The sequence below is a fragment of the Echeneis naucrates genome, chromosome 2 (genome assembly GCF_900963305.1).
Source record: "Echeneis naucrates chromosome 2, fEcheNa1.1, whole genome shotgun sequence".
Classification (NCBI taxonomy): domain Eukaryota; kingdom Metazoa; phylum Chordata; class Actinopteri; order Carangiformes; family Echeneidae; genus Echeneis; species Echeneis naucrates.
The window spans coordinates 7,948,733-7,971,102 of record NC_042512.1 but is presented as its reverse complement, the minus strand read 5'-3'; the positions used below and the strand labels follow the sequence as shown (position 1 = coordinate 7,971,102).

Here is a 22,370-nt window from a genome sequence, read left to right as displayed (position 1 = left end):
CTCTGTTCGGGCAGACCCAGCTCAAGAAGATAAATGTGAAACTTTTCCAGATATCATGGCTCTTTCTGGCAGAGATCCTGGGGGAGCTCTGTCACTTCAAGCCCAGCGGTGCCTTACTTTACCGGTGACCTTAATAAATGTTTAGACTGTGAACTGAAGATTTCTCCAACTCATTGTTGGGCTTCCAATAAAGTATTTATTGCCCAACATGGGACCTGCTAGTGGTAGATCCATTGTTGTAAAGGAATTTCCTATACCGGGAGTCGAACCCGGGCCGCCTGGGTGAAAACCAGGAATCCTGACCGCTAGACCATATGGGAGATGCAACCAAGCATTTCAGCATTCTAATGTTCATGCAGCCATTTTTGTGGACGATCCAATGAACCCTGTAGATCTCAGGCTGATGGTGCCAAAAGGACCACATCATCTGAAAAATTCTGCGATCTTCCACGAGAAAATGGCGTCTTTGACAGCCTTTTGGACACACAACCAGTCAGCGTGACACATCCACCCTCACAATATTTCATGGTGTGGTTGAAAGAGGAGGGAGAATATTGGAAATGTAGGTTAAAAAAAAAGCTGAGTTTGAATCTCACTCAGGTACCACCTTTGATGCCGAAACCCGGGATTGAACCAGGTACCTTTAGATCTTCAGTCTAACGCTCTCCCAAATGAGCTATTTCGGCTGGATGGCTCCATTTCTGCTGGATGTTCTGCGACAGTTCTGCTTGTTTTTGCCCATTAACACTGCTCTTTAACCCTCCTGTCTTTCACCCCCCGCCCCCCCTTCCAAACCTTGGTTGGAATTTCAATTAAAACGATCACCACATAACTGCCACCACAAAGTGAAAGTCGCAATTAATTACGCAACCTCAACGTTTACTTGAGTTTTGAATTTAATAGTGTTATTTCTTGGTGCTGTGTTAACTACCAAACACAACAAGTCATGGAATTGATGTCTTCTTAGACGTTAGATGACTTCAATTACAGAATCTATTGAGTCACTCCAATCAGAGACACTGATGAATTCTTTGTCTTTCGTTCTGGTATTTCTATACATATATTATAAATATCATAGATATATATTATAATATAATGTATATTATTATATTATAAATATAATATATTAAATAATGGCAGAGAGAGAGATGACCTGGCAGTGGTGGGATTTGAACCCACGCCAAGAGACTGGAGCCTGAATACAGCACACCTGTGTCACCTGTGAGAAAGCTCAAAGCTGTGTCCAAAGGTTTGGAGGAGTTCATGGCAAAAAGATGTGTTTGAAGCCATTTGGACACACAAGCAGTCAGCGTGCAGAATTCAACCTCACAATATTTCATGGTGTGGTTGAAAGAGGAGGCAGAATATTGGAAATGTAGGTCAAAACAAGCAGGTCATAAAAAGTCATTTGGCAAGAGTTATGGGGTACTTCGGGTGAGGTCAACTCTGACTGAGAGCGAAGCTCTGCTGGGGTTTGAATGCAGAATGTCCTGTTTACAAGACAGACACTTTAAGCAGCTCAGCATCAGTACTGCCAGTTTGTGTCTGTATCGTAGAGGAAGAAAACACAAAGGTCTGTCACAAAGGTTCTAATGACATCACAGAGATCAAAGGCTCCTCCCACTTTTTTGTCATGACCTCCACAGTAGAGTGCACTCTGTTAATGAAGCTCCAAAGACAATCATGGTCCTGCCAGATAACTTTGAGTTCTGCAGACAGAAGAAAGAACCAAACTGGGCCAGGAGCCAAATGTTTGTTGGATCAGGCATCCTGAAATGTCTCAGCTGCAGTATACACATTACACTTGTGTTCACTTTGGTAATTTGGTAGGATGACTACACAGGATAAATTGCTCCAAGCTGAGTGGATAGTTGAGAGATCAGGGTGTTGCACAAGATAAAGACTTCCTGTGCTTCATAATCAACGCAGAAGATTAATGCGAACGTGAGATAGTATGACTTATGCATCTGTGTCATGTTGGAGATCAATGAAAGGCAGGAAATGCCTTTGATCTCCAGTGACGTCACACAGTGTCGTTGTAGAGTTATTAGTTGTTGATGTTGTTCTGAAAAAATCTGCATCAGTGAAACATTCATTCATACACAAGGACATCACGTATATATTTTTGGAATAGAAAATCTTATTTTTTCTGTGTGTGCTCCTGAGAAAGAGGCTCATGTGCTGGTTGAAGTGAATCAGAGCAGCTTCTGTCAGGAACATCTGTTTGTTGCTGACAACATCTGGATTACAGATGACACATCAGACTGATATTATCTGTGTCATGGTGTTCAGAGATTTCAGCAGCTCACATCCAACACAGAGACTCTGAGCAGGCCCACCTGGTCTTAGACCCAGACCCAGACCCAGACCTAAATCCAAACCCAGGAGACAGAGGTTGAGTGAGTCAGTGAGGAAGAAGCTGCTCGTTCTCCTTCAACAGTTTGATCTGAGGAAAAGTCACTTCCTCTTTTCAGGAATCAACTTCTACCATCTGTCCACTAGATGGAGATAACTGAGCATCAAATTAAAAACCCTCCGTTCTTCCATGTGTCAACTATAATACCAGTGAATTAAACAAAGATCGTCCCTGGGTGGGCTCGAACCACCATCCTTTCGGTTAACAGCCGAACACGCTGACCGATTGCAACCCCTAGCTGGGACAGGGCCGTTTGGGCAAGTCAAGCTGAAATAATTAATTTAATTTCATCTGAATTATGTACCCGTCAGAAGCCTGAGTAGCTCAGTCGGTAGAGCATCAGACTTTTAATCTGAGGTTCCAGGGTTCAAGTCCCTGTTCAGGTGATGCAGCTTCTTCCCTTTAGTGGTTCACATTACAGACTCCACAGCAGTGATAGGTGACGCTGATCTATGAAATAATGAAACCATGAGTCTTTCATGTCCATTTCAAGGCCCATTTGTGCAGGAAAGATCTTGAGTCTGTGACCTCAGACCACTGAGCCATCCTGACCCGTGTGTCCAGCTGCCAGTCTCTGGTGAGGAAACAGAAAAGTTAATGCTAGCTTTGATAGCACAGTGTCAGCTCTCTCTCTCTCTCTCTCAACCCAACCGGTGGAGGCAGATGGCCGCCCCCCCCGAGCCTGTTTCTGCCTCTTAAAGGAAGTTTTTCCTTGCCACTGGCACCAAGTGCTTGCTCATCGGGGGATCTGTTGAGTGTCTAAATAATTTTAGAGTTTTGTCTAGACCTGCTCTTTATGTAAAGATGATTGATGTAACTTTGTTATGATTTGGTGCTATACAAATAAATCTGATTTGATTGGTGGAGCATTGTTACGGTTGTAATGACACAATTTTCAAATATAACCAGCCATAGATCGCGAACAGCTAGCTTAGCAGAGGATTGGTTTTGTTCATCAACCTCTAGGTTATGGGCCCATAACCACGCAACACCACTCTGCTGCAAACCACCTGTCAGGTTTAAACCACCTAGAACATTATTAAACACACAGGGAAGAAAGACAAAGGACAACAGCGCTCATTTTACTTGCAAGGAGAACAGACAGAGATGTGCTCAGTGACACTCTCTACCCGCTCTGGAGTATCTCTTCTGTTCTCCCCCTTTTTGTTTCCTTAGGGTGGTCCCTAGTTACAAAATCTTGCAGCTCTAAAGGTGAGAATACACAGCTGCAAGTAGTGAATGAATAGTTGCTTGTTATATGATTTATATTCAAGTTATAAGTCACAAGAAACTCAAACACATTGAGGGTTAGTTTATGAACGAAGTAATCTCTCTTCGACATCCTCCCTTTCTTCATAAATCTTCTTCGAAGGTCGTTGCTTCTTCGGAGGTATGACCTCTGCTCCTGCTAATAAAACACAAGTTTCTGCGTTCTTGCAGGGTCAGTAAAAGTTGAGCAGTACTGTGATAATCACTTTATGTACATTTATTCTAACACCACCCCAGATGGGACTTGAACCTAATAGTGACTTGTGGGTTCAAGTCCCATCTGGGGTGGTTGCACGCTGCAACAACATGTCTCTGTGGGGCAATCGGTCAGCGTGTTCACTGAAGCAGCTGTTCACTGAAAGGATGGTGGTTCAAGCCCACCCAGGGAAGTGCTTTGTCTTATCCACTGGAACTTTAGTCGACACATGGAAGATTTGATTTGGAGAAGGTGTGTGTCCGGGTTCCCAGGGATGTTCTGTGGGAATATAGAACCATCCCATCACTATACACCAAGATACAAAGAAGCTGGACTTGAGAGTTTGAGAGGTTGGATGCTGCACGCTGATTGTTTGCGTGTCCAGGACGTTTCAAGGACATCTTTCTGCCATTCTCATGTGGTAGTGTGGCCGAGCGGTCCAAGGCGCTGGATTTAGGCTCCAGTCTCTTCAGAGGCGTGGGTTCGAATCCCACCACTGCCAAGCTTTGCACTCTGCAGTATAATCTTGAAGTGTTTAAATCTAAAGCTCTTATGAATATAGTGTTCCACCAGTGGCTACCATCACTTTGAGTTACTGAAGTGGGGATCGACATACAAATAAAATAATCTAAATCTGCTTTTATTAGCGGTGCGACTGCTCTTGTTCTTTCTGTAGCTAAAAGTTGAAACCCAGCAAAACATATCAAATGATAAAAATAAAGATTTGAAGAAGGAATGAAAATAAAAGTGATGAACTGTGGATGGCAGCCTGCTGTTGATCTGACTGAACAACAATGCAGAAACAACAGACAAAGTCAAATGAATCAGAATTAAGAATTAAGAATTAAAGGTTCAATTCAGTATAAAATGTCTTCATCTGACATCACAGACCTTCTGACATCATAGATCATCTGACATCACAGATCGTCTGCCATGGCAAAAGCAGTGCAAAAGTTCACTGCAAATGCAGTAAAAAAAAAATATCACTGCAAATGCACTGCAAACTCAACTGAGAGTGAAGTACTGCTGGGGTTTGAATGCAAGATGTCCCTTTTTATAAGACAGACACTTTAAGCAGCTCAGCATCAGTGCTGCCAGTTTCTCTGCAGCTTTTTTTCTAAAACCACGTCTGCGTCAGTGAACGCTTGTGCTCCTCACAATTGTGTGTCACTTCCACAAAGGTTGAAAGCTGTGCTTCCTCACAACAAGAAGGTGCCCTGTCCTTTGAGGAGAAAACTATCCAGGCTGGACAATGCTGAGTCACAGGAGCTTTGCTGTGCATGGTTGTTGTGGCCGAGTGGTTAAGGTGATAGATTAGAAATCCATTGGGGTTTCCCCGCGCAGGTTTGAATCAGATGGTTTCTCTTTTCACCTGCTGCAGTAGCTCAGAACCTCTGTGGTTCGGTAAAGGTCCAAAGAAGATGTAGATCAGTAGACGTTCATCAAAAAAAAAGGCCATTCAAAGCAGAAACACTGCTCAGGCTAAAGACCAAACCGTCTTCAGACCCCATCTTCAGGTAAACATTAACAGGACGAGGTGGTCGAGTGGTTAAGGCGATGGACTGCTAATCCGTTGTGCTCTGCACGCGTGGATTTGAATCCCATCCTTGTCGGTACATATTTGCCCATCAAAGTGAGTCCACACACAAAGACTGCCTGATTAGATGGCACAGAGGCTCAAAATTTGCATTTTTTCACACGTGTAGCATGGACAAGTACAGGTTGTTTCCATTTTCCAAGGATGGCGTAGCAACATTTCAATGTCTGTTATATCTATCACATCTAACATTACGTGCAAGGCACTGCTGGGATTTGAACCCAGGATCTCCTGTTTACAAGACAGACACTTTGACCAGCTAAGCCACAGCACCACTCTGAAGTACATGTATATGCAGAGGATCTGGTGATGGAAGTGTAATGTGTATACTACAGCTGAGGTTGATGGTAAAGTGGTTTGTTTTAATGTAGGACTCAGCATTTTGTTTTGATGAACCTCATTATTTACACACAGCACATTCAGGACATTAATGTGACAGTTTATTATATGCTAAAGAAACCTTGTTCAGACTCATGATGGTCAGCCACGTATGTTGGGGGTATTTTCAGATCCAAAATACATCCCTGTACATCAGAGTGGTGCTGTGGCTTAGTTGGTCAAAGCACCTGTCTAGTAAACAGGAGATCCTGGGTTCAGTGTCTCATTGATAAAGTTTAAGGTTGTTGAGTTAAATTCATATAAGTTTCATTAAAAGGACACAGCACTCTCTCTGACCAGTCACTTAACTGCACAGTCTTCATGTCTCCCAGCAGTTCCTTGTTGCTAAAGTCAGATGTTGTAGAAAAAAAGGACTTCTGGGTTTTCATCAGCTGTAGGTTACAATGATCAACATTATAGATATGACAGACAGAGTTCTCAATGTTTTCCTGTTAATCAGTGCTGCTGAAAATCTCATGTAGTGTGTATAAATAGCAGAGGATGGTTTTGATCCATCGACCTCTGGGTTGTGGGCCCAGCACGTTGATCCTCCTCCTGGTCTATAGACCAGTTGGGCACCATTGGCATGAGATCTACAGGATCTCAAGTTAAATTGTAGACACACAGTTAAACTGCAATGGCCGGGAATCGAACCCTGGTCAACTGCTTGGAAGGCAGCTATGCTCACCACTATACCACCATTGCCTGCAAAATGGTGAGCATCCACTCCAAATGGACGCGAAATAGTGCCGTTTGTTTGCGCTGTAAAAATTCTTATTTGTGCTGCTGCGGTTTTATCGATGTTAGACATTTTAATTTCTGGTGATGAAGTCACACAGCCTGGAATGGACCCAAAGTGCAGTTGTCACCAAATTTATCAAACAGTAATGTCAGATGTCAGATGTCAGTAATGTAAGATGTTCAATCTTAAATAATTACATAGCCTATCGTAGCTCAAAGCTTTTGATCCAGTGAGACATTTATAAGCAGTTAGTTCCATTAGGCCACTGATGGACAGATATTTAATATCTCCAAGACGCGAGAATAGGTTAGGAAGGACACTAAATGTTGTAGTTTATGATCAATGCTCAGAAAACGTTTGACTACATTTTAAATGCCATAAATGTCCTGCTGTCAATGGCTCGTTGGTCTAGGGGTATGATTCTCGCTTCGGGTGCGAGAGGTCTGACTGGAACTTTTCCTGTTGCAGCCTGCTATTCCTGCTAGAATTATCCTAAATATCTGCCTTTAAGGACATTGTGAACTAGCAGACAATTGGTCACCTGCCAAGATAAAAATATATATAATCTTGCTGTGCACGTGCAAATGAAGATCATTATATGCATCATAATCATGGACCAGTAAAGATGGTGACAGATAGAACATCATGTTATGTCAGCACCACAAAAGTAGTACAAAGAAGTACCAAGATGTACAGAGGATCTGAAAATATTGCACAGTAAGTGGCTGACCATCATCTACCCCTCCTACCAAAGTTTTTCTCCTGTGAAAAGCAGTCAATCACCAACATCCCTTCTCCTCAGCACAGCATGAGCCACAAAACTACCATTGCTCTTGCTTCAGTTGCCAAGATACTGCAACTAACAACCAGACAGCAAACCTCACACAGCTCCATAGTGGAACAGTTAGCACCCTTATTGACTGAAAGACAACAGATGGGCTCGTCCGGGATTTGAACCAGGGACCTCTCGCACCCTAAGCGAGAATCATACCCCTAGACCAACGAGCCATGTGGATTGTGGACTTCATGACAAAAAAGTGGGAGGAGTCTTTCATCCCTTTGATGTCATTCGAACCTTTGTGACATCACAGAATCAGCATCTCCTTTGATGGTTACTGATGGAACATTTGTGGCGTTTTTTTTTTTTTTTTTTTTTTTTTTTATTATTTACACACAGCACATTCATGTGACAGTTTATTATATGCTAAAGAAACTTTGGTAAGAGTCATGATGGTCAGCCACGTACGTTGGGGGAATTTTCTGATCCAAAATACATCCCTGTACATCAGAGTGGTGCTGCTACGGAGTGTTGCATCAGTGGCCACCATCACTACAAGTAACCCAAATGGGAAAGATCCTTATTGATAGCATTGTTGCGCTTTGCTACATCTGAACTAAAGATACAAATAAAATAATCTAAATTGGCTTTTCTGATTTGGCTGATCTGAATAGGTTTAACGTCTTGCTTGGGAATCAACCTTCAAAACTGCCCCCATGTTCTGTAAGGGTAGGTGTTGCACACTGCGTCAAGATGATCTGCCAGTGAGACTGCCTGAAAAATAAAACACATGGTGTTAAAGATTTCTTTGTGAGGTCAATAGCACAGCTTCTTAAGTCACAATCTGTGGAACATGCAAAACAACGTTTACGTACCATCGCGACTGACTCTGACTCTTCTGTTGTTCTGCTGCTGTTGAAGCAGAGTTCAAAAACATGAAAAATGGGCTTTTCAACCATGAAAACCTACCCATTCGTGCCAACCAATCTTTCCTTCATTGAGGGAAACATGAGGATTCGTTCTGCAAAACAAAAACGTTAAATGGATGATGTAGCTGATGCAACAACTGTCATAGGACCTGACCCTGACTCCACTACTTCCCAGAATGCTCACCCTGGTGAGGAGGCTGATGAAGCTCCAAACAGTCCTCCAATGGATGACAATGCTGTTGAAAACTGAAGAGGCTTTGTAGTTCCAGCCAAAAGAAAGGAAGATGAGTTCTTATCTCTCTGCTTGTCAAGGGGCATCTGTTAAAAACGGAAACCTTGCTCTAGCTGGAATAGCAGGCTGCAACAGGAAAAGATCTGCATGTCTCTGTCTCTTGATGGGCTAATTTTTCAGCAAATTTTTCGGCTATTGTTGCAGCTTTTGTCGTCAGAATGGCCGAGCGGTCTAAGGTGCTGCGTTCAGGTCGCAGTCTCCCCTGGAGGCGTGGGTTCAAATCCCACTTCTGACAGAGACCACTTTTCTTTCACCTCAACTGCAGCAAGGTGTGTTTGGGGACAAAGTTGTTTTGGTCTACTTTTGACCGCCCAAACTTTTAAAAGAGCAAAATTCCTTTGACATGTCGAAATATTGCCATTCTGTCCTTGGAAAATTGAAACAACCTGGTTTTGTCCACTCCACACGTATGAGGAAATGCAAATTTTGAGCCTCTGTGCGATCTAATCAGGCGGTCTTTCAGTATTGTGGACTCACTTTGATGGGCAAATTTTTAAGCAAATTTCAGGCAGGAGTTGATCACACAACCATTATAATTTTAAGACTAAGCCACACAGAAAATATATATTACATAACAACTAATTATGCTTGGATGAATGAAATAGTATTTTTTTATTTAAAAATAAGTGAAAACACCAAGAACAAGTGTGCATGTGGAGACATCCTCTTGATGATGAAATGAAAATCTGATTTTATTCCCATTTATATTTGTAACTGTAAACTACGATCTCTTAAAGGTAAATGTAAAATCAATTGAAGAGTACATCCAAACCTACACGTTGACTTGAGTAGTAAATGCTTCTCATGCTGTTTCTCCTTTGCTGCTGCAGCGGTGTTATATTTACGGGGAAACATGTTCTCATCCTCTCCATGGGCCTGCTTTCAGACCTCCAACTCCGCTGGGTTGAAATAACTGGATCTCCATTGATGATGGCTTTTTATAGAGGTTATGATGCTGAGCTGCTTAAAGTGTCTGTCTTGTAAACAGGACATCCTGCATTCAAACCCCAGCAGTGCTTCACTCTCGGTGGAGTTCCTGCTCATCACTTCCTGTATTACAGCTTTTGCTTGCAGTTTCTGGACAAGACAAAGTGGTTGTTGCTGTGTTGAGCAGATGGAAAGGTGGTGATTGACCACTTTTCACAGGAGACAAACTTTGGGAAGAGTGTCTGATATTGGCGACATAACACTAAGGGCTTGTCTTTGAACCCAGGACTTAACATTAACAAGGAGGCACTGCTGGGATTTGAACCCAGGATCTCCTGTTTACAAGACAGGCACTTTGACCAGCTAAGCCACAGCACCACGCTCATATTCATAGCATGTGATGATGGAATTGTAATGTGTATGTTACAGTTGGGTACCTGAGACTTCTCTCTCCTGACAATGTGCTTCATTATCAACAATGGAGATGCCGGGGATTGAACCCGGGGCCTCATACATGCAAAGCATGCGCTCTACCACTGAGCTACATCCCCTGCATGGTGTGGTAGCTTTAGCAGTTTTAGCAGCTTTAGCTGTGCTGTACCTATGATACTTACATTGAGGTAACTCATCTGTACATGTGAGCCATGAAAGCCAGCACGTACTTTGTCCTGTGAGCTGTGAAGCATCGGACACAAAAACACACAAAGACAACACACGATGCCCTGAGAGACGATACCTGAGCAGGAGAACTAGTCACTGCATGTACAGCTGCTTCTTATCTGGAGTTTTTTTCTGTCATCTATAATAAAGTACAAAAGAGACACAGCTCAGACACAGATTCTGGATGTCACAAAGGTTCTAATGACATCACAGAGATCAAAGACTCCTCCCAATTTTTTCTCATGACCTCCACCATAGAATGCTGCCTGCTGCAATAATGCTGCCTTTAATAGAAGTTTAGGAACATTTAATTAAAGAATATATTTTGATGAATGGAATGGAATGGATGGAAATTTGGTGACCGGCAGCTTTTCACAGAAGACAAACTTTGGTAAGAGTCATAACAGCGTGTGACATGTTCCAGCCGACACTGGTCATTGATTGGCTAATGAACACTCCCCACATACTGATCAACACACCCACCAGCAGACACATCAATCAGCAGCCATGATCACTGTGATCATGCCAACGGACCAGTTTCTCTGCAGTCTGTCTCTGAAAACACATCTGTGTCGGTCACTTATTGATACAAATACACACTAAGGCAATAGCCTACCCACTCGTGATGTTACCAACCTGTGATATTGATGATACCCTACAGTATGCAGATCTACATGATCCTTGCAACAAACATTGTTTGCTGTTCATCATGTCATTTCCTCTGATGACACCTGAACCAAATTCTTGCTGAGACAAAACAGGTCACTAAATAAGTGACAGTCTGTTATACTCCAGTCTGTATTATATTACAGACTACAAACTGCTGTCACCTCAGGACACCATCAGCAGACCCTCAGCTGCATCCTTGTGGTTCCATTGTGTGACGCTTAGCAAGGAAGAAATATTGTCTCTTTTGGAATTGGCATTTGGAATTTCTTTCACCTCTAGTGGCCTCCACCAGAGGATGAAAGAAGGAAAGACATATCTGAGGCCTCTGTTGAGGGATGATGAGTTTACTTTGATTCATTTAAAGTGTGGATAATGTTCGGTCATAAATCCAGCCATGTGAGCTCCCATAACCAGTTTCATTAAAAAAGGACTGTGATTTTGTACCTTCACATGCAATGGTGGTGTAGTGGTGAGCATAGCTGCCTTCCAAGCAGTTGACCAGGGTTCGATTCCCGGCCATTGCAGTTTACCTTTTGCCAGAGGAAGGTCAGTCTTTTCTCTACATTATTCACAGTCATGGAACTTTGTCTGCATCCATCCAAAGGGAAGCAACATGAAGCCAGAGTGTTGAGGCAACCACAATTACTCAACCACAAAAGCTCAAAAGTTTGCCGAAGAATTTGCTGAAAAATTAGCCCATCAACGTGAGTACGCAAAGATTTCCTGATTAGATCACACAGAGGCTCAAAATTTGCGTGACTTCACATGTGTCTTTCATGAGACATTTTCCAGCTAAAGGTCATGTCTCATAATGTAAAGGAACATTCAGTGTCAGTGTACTGTTATTGTGTATGGAGCTCTGACTGTTGCCAAACGTGCAGGTGACCTAAATTCAGCAGGACAGGCAGCATTATCAATGGCCACTGCCTCATCATAGTCCTTGTAGTAGAAGAGTAGCTGCTTCCTCAGTGACAACTAACAGGGATCCTAACAAGTGATAAACAATAAACGGACATTTCCAATTGTCATCAAAATGTATTCTTTCATGAAATGTTCCTAAACTTCTATTAAAGGCAGCATTATTGCAGCAGGCAGCACTCTAGCTTCAAGTGAAGCTGCTGCTGGCTATCAGGAGGTATTTAGAAGTAAAATGTCCCCTTAAAACAGCAATTTTTAAATAGTAAAAAATTTGCATGGTGATCCACACAGAGGAAGGCAGAGAGCATCCTAAAATACTCTGACCGTCCACTTCATACCATCCTAGTGGATCAGAGATCAATAATCAGCCATTGGTGGTTTTTCTGCTGCTCTTATTTCATTTCTTGTGCAGAGTTTGCAGTCTGCAGAGTTGGTTGTCTGACTGTTCTCTGTGTTATTGATGCAGTTAAAAAGCTTTGTGAGCTCTTGACGTGTTTCGTGGCTTCTTTTGTCACATTTGCTCCCTTTGTGTCTGACAGAGATCCTGAACCTTCCCATTGCTGGATGTACTGTGATGTGTGTTGGCCAATTCATTTCAAATGTTTCTAAATCTGTCAGAAGGTCATTTCCCATCTGTGTTCTTTGATCTTATGGTTAGCACTGTGGACTTTGAATCCAGTCATCTGAGTTCAAATCTCAGTGGAACCTCTGCCATCTGATTCAGTGTGATAGTGATTCAGAATAACACCCAAAATAGATGCTCACCGACCTCTGTGGTTAGGTAAAGGTCCAAAGAGGATGTAGATCAGTGGTAGATGTTTGCCACTCAAAGCAGAAACACTGCTCAGTCTAACATTCAGACAACAAATTGACAACAAACATGACGAGGTGGCCGACGACTCTCTCCTTCATTGCTGATAGATACATTAATGTGAGCAGTTAACTATCCGTCTATTCACACACAGTCCAGGTCGCTGCATGCTGAGGTGGCAGAGTGTTTAAGGTGATGGACTGCTAATCTACTGTATCCTGTGTGTGGGTTCACATCTCATTGTCTTCTGTGTTCAGCTGTCCATGTTGCAGCCTGCTATTCTAGGTAGAGTAATCCTAAACGTCTGACTTCAGGTCCATATATCAATCAAACCTGTTGAAGTTTAATTCAAAGGTTATCTGGATGTGTTGTATCTGCTTTCAGAGTTGTTGTCAGGTCATTAAGATTAAATAAGGAGCTTACAACTCCAATACCAGTTAGTCAGAAAAATATGATGAGCCAAGTCCACTGTGACAAATAACAAAGGATTTTCTTTAGCATAAAATAAACTGTCACATTAATGTCCTGAATGTGCTGTGTGTAAATAATGAGATCCTGGGTTCAAATCCCAGCAGTGCCTTGCTCCTAATGTTAGATGTTGTGGATAGAAAGGACTCATACATGGAGAGCACAAAATATAAAATACATTTGTCCCCAAAATACACATTACAGCAGTAGAGGTGAAAGGAAAAGCAGCTTCCATCAGAGGTGGGATTTGAACCCACGCATCAAAGGGGAAAATGCAGAAAGATAAACATGAGCACACACTGAATGTTCCTTTACATTATGAGACATGACTTCAGATCCATCGACCTCTGGGTTATGGGCCCAGCACGCTTCCGCTGCGCCACTCTGCTCACTGGATTCAGGTCACAGTGTCCTCTTGAGTTTTGTGTAATTTCTAACCACCACATCCACTTTGTCTCTCTTCCACCTGCAGTCTATCTAATAACCACCAGGGGGCGGCTCCACTGGTTGGAAAATGAAGTCAGAGTGTGTTGAAGTCTATGGGGTTTCATACAGACAGAGAGGAGAGAGAAGAAATCAAGTTTCGAGAGGTTGCATGTGGCCAGTATGGGGCTTGAACCCACAAACTTGGTGTTAACTGAATATAAGTGGCCAGTAACCAGGGCCATGGACAGGCCAACCACTGTCCATGACTTGTTCTTAGAATATGTCAAACAATGTGTGTGAGTGTTGTTGTGGGTGTGTATCTACTGTAACAGACCGACTGTAGCTGAATAGATAGAACGGTTTCATCCTCCTCCTGGTCTGTAGACCAGTTGGGCACCATTGGCATGAGATCTACAGGATCTCAAGTTAAATTGTAGACACACAGTTAAACTGCAATGGCCAGGAATCAAACCCAGGTCAACTGCTTGGAAGGCAGCTATGCTCACCACTATACCACCATTGCATGCAAAATGATGAGCATCCACTCCGAATGGACGCGAAATGGTACCGTTTGTTTGCGCTGTAAAAATTCTTATTTGTGCTGCTACGGTTTTATCGATGTTAGACATTTTAATTTCTGGTGATGAAGTCACTCAGCCCCCCATGTTCTCCAAATGGACCCAAAGTGCAGTTGTCACCAAATTTATCAAACAGTAATGTCAGATGTCAGTAATGTAAGATGTTCAATCTTAAATAATTACATAGCCTATCGTAGCTCAAAGCTTTTGATCCAGTGAGACATTTATAAGCAGTTAGTTCCATTAGGCCACCGGGACAGATGTTTAATATCTCCAAGAAGCGAGAATAGGTTAGGAAGGATACTAAATGTTGTAGTGTATGATCAATGCTCAGAAAACGTTTGACTACATTTTAAATGCCATAAATGTCCTGCTGTCAATGGCTCGTTGGTCTAGGAGTATGATTCTCGCTTCGGGTGCGAGAGGTCTGACTGGAACTTTTCCTGTTGCAGCCTGCTATTCCTGCTAGAATTATCCTAAATATCTGCCTTTAAGGACATCGTGAACTAGCAGACAATTGGTCACCTGCCAAGATAAAAATATATATAATCACGCTGTGCACGTGCAAATGAAGATCATTATATGCATCATAATCATGGACCAGTAAAGATGGTGACAGATAGAACATCATGTTATGTCAGCACCACAAAAGTAGTACAAAGAAGTACCAAGATGTACAGAGGATCTGAAAATATTGCAAAGTAAGTGGCTGACCATCATCTAACCCTCCTACCAAAGTTTGTCTCCTGTGAAAAGCAGTCAATCACCAATATCCCTTCTCCTCAGCACAGCATGAGCCACAAAACTACCATTGCTCTTGCTTCAGTTGCCAAGATGCTGCAACTAACAACCAGACAGCAAACCTCACACAGCTCCATAGTGTAACAGTTAGCACCCCTAGTGACTGAAAGGCAACAGATGAGCTCATCCGGGATTTGAACCCGGGACCTGTCGCGCCCTAAGCGAGAATCATACCCCTAGACCAACGAGCCATGGTGACTGTGGAGTTCATGACAAAAAAGTGGGAGGAGTCTTTCATCCCTTTGATGTCATTAGAACCTTTGTGACATCACACCCGAAGCGAGAATCATACCCCTAGACCAACGAGCCATTAACTGCAAAGACTTAAAGGTCCTGGATCTGAGGGAGCCACAGGGAGCACACAGGCTTTAGTGTTTTAAGTCCTAACTCCTTTATTCTGAAACAGTCAAATTCCCATTTTATGTGCCTTTTCAACATTGCATAGTGCATGAATGAGTGCAACACTGAATTGTTTCATTAAATCTAAAACTGATGTTAGACTGAAGATCTAAAGGTCCCTGGTTTGATCCCGGGTTTCAGCATCAGAGGTGGACCTTGTTTTGACCTACATTTCCAATATTCTGCCTCGTCTTTCAACCACACCACAACCACATGAAATATTGTGAGGTTGAATGCTGCACGCTGACTGGTTGTGTGTCCAAATGTGTTCAAAGACATCTTTCTGCCATTCACTCCTCCAAACCTTTGGACACAGCTTTGAGCTGTCTCACAGGTGACACAGGTGTCATTATTTCAGTGAAGATGTATGTGATATGGTGACCAAGGAACTGTATTCAGGCTCCAGTCTCTTTATGCAGGTCATCTCTCTCTCTGCCATTTACTAATATATATATATTATATTAGTATATTAGTATATATTATATATTCTTCATGACTCAAAGTTTGTCTCCAGCACCAACCACTAAAATACTGTTCCTCTGTCCAGATTCTGCAGGTAAAAGCTGATTCAAAGAAAAGAGGGATTGGCATTCCTCATCTTTTTTGTCCAAATTCCAACCAGAACCAGAACAGAGAAACACAAAGAATTCATCAGTGTCTCTGATTGGAGTGAATCAATAGATTCTGTAATTGAAGTCATCTAACGTCTAAGAAGACATCAATTTAAAACTTGTGATCGTTTTAATTGAAATTCCAACCAAGGTTTGGAAGGGGGGGCGGGGGGTGAAAATGACAGGAGGGTTAAAGAGCAGTGTTCATGGGCAAAAACAAGCAGAACTGTCACAGAACATCCAGCAAAAATGGAGCCATCCAGCCGAAATAGCTCAGCTGGGAGAGCGTTAGACTGAAGATCTAAAGGTCCCTGGTTCAATCCCGGGTTTCGGCATCAAAGGTGGTACCTGAGTGAGATTCAAACTTGGGCTTTTTTTTAACCTACATTTCCAATATTCTCCCTCCTCTTTCAACCACACCATGAAATATTGTGAGGGTGGATGTGTCACGCTGACTGGTTGTGTGTCCAAAAGTCAGGGGCCTTTACATCCCACAGCCCACACATCCACCGTATGGTTTTGCACCATCAACAATGTCTCCCCTGATACTGGAACATCAACCCAGCACCTTGACCCACATCCTGCAGCATCTGTAGCAAATATTCCCCAGAGATCAGGTAAGAACTCTACACTTGTCTTTTCTCTGTTTGCATGTGTTCTTCAACAACATTCAATAGACATGATTAGCAGAGTTCTTCTTGGAAACTTCACTTAGTTGCATCTAACTCAGCTACGTTAGACAGGTTTCTGAGGAGCTCAGACATCTGGGAGAGACTCGGAGTAGAACAGCTGCTCCTTTCTGATGCTCCACTGACTGAGCTACAGATGATTCAGTAACAGCTGAGTTATCTTTAGTCCAACAACTGCTGTCCATTCCTACCACAGGGAGCCACAGGCTTTAGTGTTTTCAGTCCTAACTCCTTTATTGTGAAAAAGTGTAATTCACATTTTATACAGATTTTTCATCCACTTTGGAAGAGTTTGGATCACAAATTTTGCAAAAGGCTTTCTTTGTCAGGAGTGTGATTCCAACCCACGTCTCCATTCAGAGACCAGAATGCCCTTCAGTGAAGGAAGGAGTTTACCTTGAGTCTGGCGCCTTAGACCACTCTGGCATCCTGACAGACAGGTGGTTGTTTGAATTTGAATTACTTCCATGTGACAAGTGTGACTCTGCATTGCCATCATATTGGAGGTGGGTTTGGCTGTGCAGTCAGCATTGGTGGTTCAGTGGTAGAATTCTCGCCTCCCATGTGAGAGGCCCGGGTTCAATTCCCGGCCAATGCAATGGTCACTGCTCACCATGAAAAGCAGCAGTCAGCTCTGCCTGGATACAATGATGTATGTTTATACTGAAACACTGACAGCTCTCCTCCTTGTCACTCTTTTACTTACTCTGGGTTCCAGGCCTCGTTGGTGCAGCAGGCAGTGTGTCAGTCTCACGAAGTTCCACTTCCAGGCCATGGAAGCAATAATGAGAAGTCATTTCCACTGTGTGCTGTACAAGACGGAGAAACAACAAGTTAAAGGTTTCTGCATTGTTGTTCAGATTTTCATTCCTTCTTCAAATCTTTATTTTTATCATTTAATATGTTTTGCTGTGTTTGAACTCCTTAACGCTTTGAGCTACAGAAAGAACAGGAGCTGTCGCAACACACAAGCATTTCAAAATAAAAGCCGATTCAGATTATTTTATTTGTATCTTCAGCTCAGATGTAGGCAAAGCACAACACTGTCGTCAAGAAGGATCTTTTCCACTTCGGTGACTCAAAGTGACGGTGGCCACTGGAGAATCCAGCACCTTGGACCGCTCGGCTACACAACCACATACATCTGCTAGCTTCACTGCACTAATGCCACATGTCTCACATTTTGTGTCTCCTCAAAGCTGCGTCCAAAGGATAGGAGGAGAGAATAGAAATATGTCCTTGAAGCATCCTGGACACACAACCAGTCAGCGTGCAGCATCCAACCTCACAAACTCTCAAACAATATTTCATGGTTCTGGTGAAACCAAAGTCGAGGAAAAGGACAACACAACTGTGTGAACATCAGCATGCCGTGTTCATGGAACAGACCCTGGCTTCAGGTTTGTAGACAGATTAAATTTGTTCTCCAAAGAACAGAAAAATGATGAGACAGGCAACAGGCAATGTGTTGCACTGATGGTGAGAGTTGAATAGCAGCCTCGTCAAACCAACTGACTACAGAGGTGATGCCCCCTTGTTGCGAAAATCAGGGATTGACTCCAAATATCCAAAATTAACTGAAAAAAGGCTCAGCTGTCACAATAAACACATCAAAACTGAAACAATTAAACTGTATAGTGTGAGCACATATTCATGGGTGTCACAAGATACTTGATGTCCTCACGTATGAATGAATGTTTCACTGATGCAGATTTTTTTTTTTTGACATTCCTTTGGTTCCTGTTTTCTGCTCAAGTGATATTTTTATGAGCTCTCTTCGGTACCAGAGCATCCCTGTGACCTTACTGTGACCTGTGGATCTCATTTCTGCCAGCCAGAGTCTGTTATGAATGATAAAATCTGAAAACATTCATGGAATACATAGAAAACAGCATCACAGAGTGACAAATATTGTTAGAACTTTATAGCAAAGTATGTCACAATAAGTAGAAAATATGTTGATAGACCGACAGCATAGGTCTCACTTTGAGCGATGATTTAGAAAATAATGCTCAAATTTTATTCATTTTCACAAAACTACAATGGATCACAGTTTAGTTCTGAAAGTGAGTAACTTACAGGTTTAATCCATTTTCAGTTTCATCACAGCATATTTTAGGCATAATACAACAAATTGTCACATAATTTCTGATGGCAAATAAAAAAAACAAAAAACAAAAGCACATGTTTCTATAAAGATGAATTAGCAGAACAAAAGTCAAAATTTTTTATGCGTTTTATTGAAATTCTTAAGAGACTGCAGCACAGCCTGCTATGAGCAGAGTGGAGCAGCGGAAGTGTTTTGGGCCTGTAATACAGAAGTTGATGGATCAAAACCCTCCTCTGCTATTCTAACACAGTGGCTGAATGTCATTTATCACTTTCTCCAGTAATGTGTACAGACACACTGTGCTGCTCCTGGAACCTCGAGCCAGCGCCTTTGATAAAGATCAGCTAACAGTCCTGTGGTTCCATGGTGTAATGGTTAGCACTCTGGACTTTGAATCCAGTGATCTGAGTTCAAGTCTCGGTGGAACCTCTGTCTTCTGATTTAGTGACTACATATAACAGTAACTCCACTCCACCCAAAACAGTGATCCACCCCTGAGCAGAGAGGAGGCTTCATGAAACAGTTTATCTTTTCACCTGCTGCAGCAGCTCAGAGCCTCTGTGGTTCAGGAAAAACGACAGACTAAAGAAAGACATTTCAGGTGCATGTGATTACACTGAAATAATATAATTTGATTTATTTCATTTTATTCCATTCAGAAAGTAAAAATAATATATTTTATGACATCATTACACACAGTGACATATTTCAAGTGTTTATTTCATTTAATATTGATCATTGTGACCTCCAGCTGATAAAAACCCAAAAGTAGTTTATTTCAACAACATTTGACTTCACCTAAAAGGAACTGCTGGGATTTAAACACAGGCTGCTTTAACAAAGTTTGTCTCCTGTGAAAAGCAGTCAATCACTAATTTCCCCTCTCCTCAGCACAGCATGAGCCACAAAGTTACTGTTGCTTCACTTTACAAGATACTGCCAATAACACAACCAGCCAACCTCACACAGCTCCATATAATAAGAGTTAGCTCCCCTGATAACTGCAAGGCAACAGCTGGGCTCGTCCAGGATTTGAACTCTGAGTATCCGGTTCCAGAACAGCAGACAGTCGTTGGCTCAATCAACATTTAGGATAATTCTAGCTGGAACTGCAGAGTGGAAGATGGAGAAGTCAATGTGTCTCTGTGGTGCAATCAGTCAGCGCGTTTGGCTGTTAACCGAAAGGATGGTGGTTCGAGCCCACCCAGGGACGTACTTAATTTTTAAGCTGATTACTGCCACTACATGTTGTTGTTACGGCAGTTGCACTGCCCCTTTCCACTACTTTGGTTTCACCAGAACCATTAAATATGGTTTAACCTGTAATACATAACTGCCCAACCACGAAGGGACTCAAACCCTCAGTCTTCTGATCTGAAGTCAGATGCCTTGTCCATTAGGCCATTAGTGACTCCTGCCATCTATTCACATTGGAACCTTCACTGTGTGAAATGACAGATTTTCTTTCACCTCTACTGCTGTAAGGTTTTGGGACAAAGGTATTTTGGTCGACCTTTGACTGCCCACGCTTTTAAAGGACTAAAATTCCATTCACATCTGCATAAGCACATGCCAGCAGGGTTCCGTGGTGTAATGGTTAGCACTCTGGACTCTGAATCCAGCAATGGAACCTGAATCTTACCAGTGAAACGCTCTACACACATGAGGAAGTGCGAATTGGTATTGTGGACTCATTTTGATGGGCTAATTTTCAGCAAATATTTCAGTTAATTGTTCAGCATCTGTTGTCAGAATGGCCGAGCGGTCTAAGGCGCTGCGTTCAGGTCGCAGTCTCTCCTGGAGGTGTGGGTTCAAATCCCACTTCTGACAGAAGCTGCTTTTCTTTCATCTCTACTTAACTCCCTCAGGGACCCCCTCTGATGCCAAAAACCAGGAGCCTTTACATCTTCAGTCTAAAACTCTCCCAAGTGAGCTATGTCATGACTTAGTGGATACTTAGGGTGAGGGATCTTCAGCACACAATGAAAATTTGTCCTATTACGGGCAGTAATTTTGCACAAAGGCAACACAACACTATCTCAAAGTAAATTTGTGCTGTACAAAGGACAACAACATGAAGTTGTGTGTGTGTGTGTGCATGTGAATTCATGCACATGAGTGGCAAATGAATTATTTTGAACTCTGTCGAAATAGCTTTGAAACCTGTTGATGTTGTTAAAGCGGCCTTTTCTCAAAGCTTAGCTTGCATGCTGGCATGGAAGGGGAATTAGCTCAAATGGTAGAGCGCTCGCTCCGCATGTGAGAGGTAGTGGGATCGATGCCCACATTCTCCACAAGACTTTAGCTCTTTGTTGGAGATACAGCAACAAGTGAACTAAACACAACAAATCTTTGGTTTTTTTGTATGGATTCATGGCAAAGGTCAAGGAGGTCAGTGGATCAGCAACAACCACAAAATTACTGTTTCTCTTGTCCAGAGATTGCAATGATAATTTTGTGGTTCATGGTGTTGATGCAGAGACAGAACTAAAAATTCCCAAAAAATACAGACTGTTTATTTTTATCATTATGCTGCGTTTCAACTCCTTGATGCTTTGAGCTGAAGAAAGAACAAGAGCAGTCGCACCATACAAGCATTTCAAAATAAAAGCCAATTTATTTTATTTGTATCTTTAGTTCAGATGTAGCAAAGCGCAACAATGCTATCAATAAGGATCTTTCCCATTTGGGTTACTTGAAGTGATGGTGGCCACTGATGCAACACTCCGTAGCAGCACCACTCTGATGTACAGGGATGTATTTTGGATCTGAAAATACCCCCAACGTACGTGGCTGACCATCATGACTCTTACCAAAGTTTCTTTAGCATAAAAAAACAAATTGTCACATTAATGTCCTGAATGTGCTGTGTGTAAATAATGAAAAAAAAAAAAAAAAACGCCACAAATGTTCCATCAGTAACCATCAAAGGAGATGCTGATTCTGTGATGTCACAAAGGTTCTAACATCAAAGGGATGAAAGACTCCTCCCACTTTTTTGTCATGAACTCCGCAGTCCACATGGCTCGTTGGTCTAGGGGTATGATTCTCGCTTAGGGTGCGAGAGGTCCCGGGTTCAAATCCCGGACGAGCCCGTCTGTTGACTTGCAGTCATTAGCGGTGTGAACTGTTACACTGTGGAGCTGTGTGAGGTTTGCTGTCTGGTTGTTAGTTGCAGTATCTTGGCAACTGAAGCAAGAGCGATGGTAGTTTTGTAGCTCATGCTGTGCTGAGGAGAAGGGATATTGGTGATTGACTGCTTTTCACAGGAGACAAACTTTGGTAGGAGTCATGATGGTCAGCCACTTACTTTACAATATTTTCAGATCCTCTGTACATCTTGGTACTTCTTTGTACTACTTTTGTGGTGCTGACATAACATGATGTTCTATCTGTCACCATCTTTGCTGGTCCATGATTATGATGCATATAATGATCTTCATTTGCACGTGCACAGCGTGATTATATATATTTTTATCTTGGCAGGTGACCAATTGCAGTTTAACTGTGTGTCTACACTTTAACTTGACATCCTGTAGATCTCATGCAAATGGTGCCCAACTGGTCTACAGACCAGGAGGAGGATGAAACCGTTCTATCTATTCAGCTACAGTTGGTCTGTTACAGTAGAGACACACCCACAACAACACTCACACACATTGTTTAACATATTCTAAGAACAAGTCATGGACAGTGGTTGGCCTGT

The 22,370-nt window shown here is 42.4% G+C and overlaps 17 non-coding genes across 17 annotated transcripts; 9 read left to right on the top strand and 8 right to left on the bottom strand.

Annotated features, from left to right (window-relative positions):
* Positions 1–248: 248 nt before the first annotated feature.
* On the bottom strand, positions 249–320 carry trnae-uuc (transfer RNA glutamic acid (anticodon UUC)). The gene has a single exon. It is a non-coding gene; the product is annotated as a tRNA-Glu (tRNA).
* A 293-nt stretch (positions 321–613) lies between these two features.
* trnaf-gaa (transfer RNA phenylalanine (anticodon GAA)) lies at positions 614–686 on the bottom strand. The gene has a single exon. It is a non-coding gene; the product is annotated as a tRNA-Phe (tRNA).
* Positions 687–2,729: 2,043 nt separating this feature from the next.
* On the top strand, positions 2,730–2,802 carry trnak-uuu (transfer RNA lysine (anticodon UUU)). The gene has a single exon. It is a non-coding gene; the product is annotated as a tRNA-Lys (tRNA).
* A 1,499-nt stretch (positions 2,803–4,301) lies between these two features.
* Positions 4,302–4,383, top strand: trnal-uag (transfer RNA leucine (anticodon UAG)). Its single transcript has one exon. It is a non-coding gene; the product is annotated as a tRNA-Leu (tRNA).
* A 1,295-nt stretch (positions 4,384–5,678) lies between these two features.
* Positions 5,679–5,752, bottom strand: trnat-ugu (transfer RNA threonine (anticodon UGU)). Its single transcript has one exon. It is a non-coding gene; the product is annotated as a tRNA-Thr (tRNA).
* Positions 5,753–6,489: 737 nt separating this feature from the next.
* On the bottom strand, positions 6,490–6,561 carry trnag-ucc (transfer RNA glycine (anticodon UCC)). The gene has a single exon. It is a non-coding gene; the product is annotated as a tRNA-Gly (tRNA).
* A 973-nt stretch (positions 6,562–7,534) lies between these two features.
* Positions 7,535–7,606, bottom strand: trnap-agg (transfer RNA proline (anticodon AGG)). The gene has a single exon. It is a non-coding gene; the product is annotated as a tRNA-Pro (tRNA).
* Positions 7,607–8,749: 1,143 nt separating this feature from the next.
* trnal-cag (transfer RNA leucine (anticodon CAG)) lies at positions 8,750–8,832 on the top strand. The gene has a single exon. It is a non-coding gene; the product is annotated as a tRNA-Leu (tRNA).
* A 996-nt stretch (positions 8,833–9,828) lies between these two features.
* Positions 9,829–9,902, bottom strand: trnat-ugu (transfer RNA threonine (anticodon UGU)). The gene has a single exon. It is a non-coding gene; the product is annotated as a tRNA-Thr (tRNA).
* Positions 9,903–10,003: 101 nt separating this feature from the next.
* trnaa-ugc (transfer RNA alanine (anticodon UGC)) lies at positions 10,004–10,075 on the bottom strand. The gene has a single exon. It is a non-coding gene; the product is annotated as a tRNA-Ala (tRNA).
* Positions 10,076–11,305: 1,230 nt separating this feature from the next.
* On the top strand, positions 11,306–11,377 carry trnag-ucc (transfer RNA glycine (anticodon UCC)). The gene has a single exon. It is a non-coding gene; the product is annotated as a tRNA-Gly (tRNA).
* A 3,597-nt stretch (positions 11,378–14,974) lies between these two features.
* On the bottom strand, positions 14,975–15,046 carry trnap-agg (transfer RNA proline (anticodon AGG)). The gene has a single exon. It is a non-coding gene; the product is annotated as a tRNA-Pro (tRNA).
* A 1,081-nt stretch (positions 15,047–16,127) lies between these two features.
* On the top strand, positions 16,128–16,200 carry trnaf-gaa (transfer RNA phenylalanine (anticodon GAA)). Its single transcript has one exon. It is a non-coding gene; the product is annotated as a tRNA-Phe (tRNA).
* An 881-nt stretch (positions 16,201–17,081) lies between these two features.
* Positions 17,082–17,152, top strand: trnag-ccc (transfer RNA glycine (anticodon CCC)). The gene has a single exon. It is a non-coding gene; the product is annotated as a tRNA-Gly (tRNA).
* A 1,869-nt stretch (positions 17,153–19,021) lies between these two features.
* On the top strand, positions 19,022–19,093 carry trnaq-uug (transfer RNA glutamine (anticodon UUG)). Its single transcript has one exon. It is a non-coding gene; the product is annotated as a tRNA-Gln (tRNA).
* A 1,318-nt stretch (positions 19,094–20,411) lies between these two features.
* trnal-cag (transfer RNA leucine (anticodon CAG)) lies at positions 20,412–20,494 on the top strand. Its single transcript has one exon. It is a non-coding gene; the product is annotated as a tRNA-Leu (tRNA).
* Positions 20,495–21,687: 1,193 nt separating this feature from the next.
* trnap-agg (transfer RNA proline (anticodon AGG)) lies at positions 21,688–21,759 on the top strand. Its single transcript has one exon. It is a non-coding gene; the product is annotated as a tRNA-Pro (tRNA).
* Positions 21,760–22,370: the final 611 nt, after the last annotated feature.